General features: G+C 48.2%; 1 pseudogene; it reads right to left on the reverse strand.

Moving 5' to 3' along the window:
* Positions 1-765: 765 nt before the first annotated feature.
* LOC124646772 lies at positions 766-4,516 on the reverse strand (annotated as a pseudogene).
* Between the last annotated feature and the right edge of the window lie 381 nt (positions 4,517-4,897).

Consider the following 4,897-nt stretch of genomic DNA (forward strand, 5'->3'; position numbering starts at 1 on the left):
TGACACCTCGTATGCTCTGCGGCCGGCCACCGATGAAACCAATGGTCACGCACATACGAGTTCGACGAGTGGAACAAGGCGTACATAGCAGACGCAGAAGCTAAGACGGCGAAGTGGGGCGATCCCCGGTGACCCGGAGCAGGCGGCGATACTAGCCTCCTTCAATGCGTAGCGCTTCCAGAGACTAAAAAAGGAAGAGCGTGAGTTCATCAACAACACCAACTTCGATCACACCGTCGAGATCTCGCGTCAGTGGGCGGCCACAAAGGAGGCAGGACCATCTCGTCATGGTGGCCGTGTTCAAACTTATTTTGGGGGAGTCCGATGGTGTGTGCAACCGCTCCCAAAATTATTTTGGGGGACTCTACTGGTGCCTGCAATCGCTCCCAAAATTGGATAGCAGGTGCCAGCGGGCCCTCATAGCACAGTGCCAGCGTACCTGACTGCGCTTATTTGGGGGCCGCCAATGAAGATGCTCTAAAGATCATCATCAGAACCAAGTGAACCAAACAAGCACACCGTATCTACACCGGAAATGACAATGACACCTAAAGTGCAAGCTTCTTCAAGTTATTAGCTAGCAAGCCTAATTACAAACGTAGGACTGATGATGCACGATGAAGGAACTGGCACAAGAAAGGCACCCCAGTGAACACTGGAAATAGCCGCAAACACACCAGGCATATTTAGCAACTGTACAAAATGAGTGGCGACGCCACGCAGCTAAACCCGAACCAAGATGCTATTGGATCAGCCAACAATACTTCAGAAATTACCAGCATAGGACTGCCTGTTGTATCCTCCTGAAGTGGCGGCCCCGTTTCCGTAAGTCTGACGCTGGGGAGCAGCAGCCTGCGCCAGACAGTCTCTAGCAAAGTGCCCAGGCTGGCTACACTTGTAGCATAGACCTGAGCTCGCATTGCCACCAGCTGGAGGGCTGTAGGAGTTTACCTGCACTGGAGAGTCCCTAGAGACATGACCAGTCTGTGCATACCGTGTTGCAGATGGTGTAGAAGGCATCCCACCATATAAGCTCGCTTGCTGCCCAAACTGATTTGGGAAACCCATATTCATGGCGTAGGTATTGTTGGATGTGAAACCAGCGTTAATAGCAACACCGCCATTCACCGCAGGGGTTGAGCCTGAGCCATCTTCCGCCAAAAGGCTATCGATTACTCCCAGAAGAAAGCGACTCTCCTTTGCCGTGTCATCCAATTTTTGAACCTTAACAATGTTGCATTTCACACGCGCTTCGTCGTTATACGTTTCTTCCTTAACTTTCAGCTTGAATAAGTAATGCTGATAACGGGCCCGTTGTATGATTTCTGCAAACTTTTCATCATCGTGATCTTCATGTTTTATCTTGAAAAGATCTTGCGCTGGGAGGCCAATTATCTCCTCGCCGGCATCTTGGAATGCAGTTGCATACGTAGTAGTCCCGGTGTGATCCTGGATTTGACATGGGAGCATGTACCTATACTCGCAATTTTGAGAGCTCTGTTCACAGCTCTCGCATTGCCAGATCTCATCAACATCTTTTGTGACCTTTTAGTGCAGCGGGTACCATTAACCACTGCGGTGCAGGCTGGATAACAAAAATTGTCGGTCTTGATGTTCCAAACTGTACCCATAACAGTGATCCAGTCTGGCTTCTCTGATTTTCCCATGTCTTCTTCCTTGATCTGTGCAACAGTATTTCGGACATCAGTCCAGCCCACAGACAACGAAGTGAAAGCAGCATTTTTCCCTTCAGTTATGTACCATTGTCTCAGCCTTTCTGCTTCAGGAAAGTCTGGATTTATGTTTAAGCAGCTTGAGCTGATTGTGCCCACAGATCTGCCGTTGAAGTCACCAATGCGGCCACTTTTCAGGGCAAGTATAGGACTCGAACCAGAATCACACAGCAACTGCAGCTGCTGACCTTCAGCATCACAGAAGTTACCCCAAAAGGTTATTTCCACGCTGCAACCAGACACGTCCTTCAGTTGGAGGACTCTTTTCGAGGTTTTCACACCATTCTTCTTCGTTACTGTAGAAGAAGGGCTAACTGATGTAACAACACCAAGCAAATCTAGCATGGCGCCTATATCCATGTTCGCTATTTCGCTGATTTGTCGGAAATTGAAACGCTGACTGGGGATGCTGTTGTCATCACTAGAACAAACTTCTACAGATGTTCTAGCATCCATACTGATTTCGAAGTCATTGTTCAAAGGGTTATACTGCTTCTGTGCAGGTTTCAGCCCCCCGGGCCCCCTCCAGATATCAAGTACACCTTACCAACCTCAATTAGGTCATAGAACTGATCAACGACATCTTTAAAACATTTTGCACGAATCTCTCCGCCATGTGCATCAAGGAGATCAAAAGTGAAGAGTTTTCCTGGACCTTGTGCATTTATGTAGTGATTGACATGAGTCTTTGCAGTCACCCTAGCCTTTATCTTCCATGTGCCTTGGTATGGGTTCAATGCAGAAATCGGAGTAACACGAGGGCCAGCTTCATTCTTAGTAACTGGGCCACTATTTCTATATGCTGGAGGTGGCTGCTGATACGAAGGCTGTGCAGGACGAACATAAGTATTGTCAGGAGGGCCGAGGCCCCCAGCTGTGCTAGGAACTGCAAACCTTTGGCTTTGATGAGAGTTCAGAAAAGGCTGCTGAGGGTTGGGCTGCACAACATTGGTATGCATTGTGTTTTGTGCTGACATTGTATCATGAGAACTACCAGAAAACACATTGTTAGGTCCAGATCTGACTGTCCGACCAATCGAAGAGTCCAATGTGCCATGGACACCATTGTAGGATCCACCATATGACAAATTGTTAGCAACCTGTTCCACCCTTGGGGCAACGGCAGTGGCCCGTAAGTTAGGCTCCTGGCCTTCACGTGAGCTTTTAGTCTCGTAAATCTTTGGTTTCCCGATCATGTCACACTGGCTTTGCAGAATATCAAGTTTGCAAACAATAATGATCCTGAATGCAACAGAGAAGAATTGTCAGCTCAACTGTAGAAACTTATATGCAAACATCTAGTATGATCCAAAAGTTTTTAGAAAGTCATCTGATTAGGTCTACCAGAGGATTTATTTTTTCTATAAACAAACTTGACTCATAAAAATAGAAAATGGTGTTACTTGCAGAAACATGATCAAATTGAAGAAGAGATTGGAGAATATGATAGTTAAACACCCCTTTAGAATTTAAAAATCCAGCATGTCCATGTTTTTTTGCTATGTTCTAGAATTATGCATGTTTATTTATGGCCACAAGAACAAATAAGGTTCCGAACATTTGCTGAGTTCTTACGAGTCGGATACTAACAACATGTTAAATATTACAAATGGTTTCATTAGTTTGACACGGCAATCAAAATCAAAATGAAAGATTGTTAGCCATAAGCATTGGCACAAAATACGACAGTTTTTTTTTCCACCGAAGCGAACATACAAACATGATGCCTACACAACAAAGGTAGTTCTTCAAAAAATTATATTTCGCAAACTAGGAGTCTGGAACTTTCTTATCACTGGTAGGTTGTAAAACCTGAAAAGAAAAGTGCATCTACATCTCATTGTGAGTACACTCACAAAAATAAAGTAGCATGTAAAATCACGGTGGAATAGGAAATCCAAGTTTCTCAGAGTCCGCGGAAGAATGAGATTACGGATAGGGTAATTCTTGCCATAACAGCAGCATGAAAGGTTCACCGCATTTCTTTGACATAACACGAAACCAGACACAAAGGTCCCTCATGTTATCAGCAGTATCCACACCAGATATAACTTATTCTGCTGGGACTGAATGAGAACTCAAAGGTAAAGAAGTAATGGCATCGGAAATGGAGGTAAACATTATCATCACGTGAGCCCTGACAAAGTTTATCTAACTGCATGAACAATTAGCTTACTCTAGAAAACGCCCGCACGCAATAATCCTCTGCTTCATATGTTAAAAGCTAAAGAACGCTAAAATCCCCAAATGTGCAACGCACTGCTACATTCCACGATTGAAGAGACTGCCACGAGATCCCATCTTAGGTGCAAACGCTGGTACCCCAGGGACAGCAACGAACAATCAGTACCCCCACCAATCGAATCAATCAGATCAAAATCCAATCTTTCTGGTGGATGGCGGTACAAGTCGACCGACCCAGACCAGTACATCGACAGGGAGGGGGTAGAGGGGGAGGGCGCAGAGAATGTGGGTACGCATGCCGGATGGCGGACGCACCTGCGGCCCTGGATGTCGCTGCACATGACCTCGAGGAGGTGGACGATGGAGCCGAGGCGGAGGGTGCCGTCGGTGACGAAGCGGTTGAGGTCGGTGGAGAGCATGGACTGCAGCGAGTGCACGCCGTCGGAGACCAGCATCCGGAACCGGTCGGACCCCGCCGCGCTCTTGGCGGTGATGGGCCGCACGTCCGCCACCTGCAGCACCGGCTGGATGGTGCCCAGCCCTTTGGGGAGCTCCGCGATCTCCTTCACCGCGCCCGAGGTCAGCCGCGGCGCCTGCATCGGGTCGATTCGGCGGCGGCGGGGGACCTACCTCGAGCTTCCTCCGCGGCGCCGAATTCTGGGGAGGGTCTCTGCCGTTGGTGGTCGAGGCCCTGGGTGTAGGTTGGTTGGCGGAGCGGCGGCGGTGGCGGTGGCGGTGGCCGGTGTACGGAGTGCAGAGGATCAGGCGGTTTGTGAGGTGTGGTGTATGGACCGGGTGCACGGAGGGTGGTTTTCAAACTTGTGAGTGCGGAAACGGTTTCGTCGGAGAGGGAAAATGGAAAATTCAATTTGGGGAAGGCAGGAACGGAAAATGCGGAACGAGGGAGACCCTCCAACTTTTGAGTAGTAGTGCATTTGGAGAAGGAAAATCTTATTCGGTGGGTGGGCAGGTGGACGAAT

This window comes from Lolium rigidum, chromosome 4, assembly GCF_022539505.1.
Source record: "Lolium rigidum isolate FL_2022 chromosome 4, APGP_CSIRO_Lrig_0.1, whole genome shotgun sequence".
NCBI lineage: Eukaryota > Viridiplantae > Streptophyta > Magnoliopsida > Poales > Poaceae > Lolium > Lolium rigidum.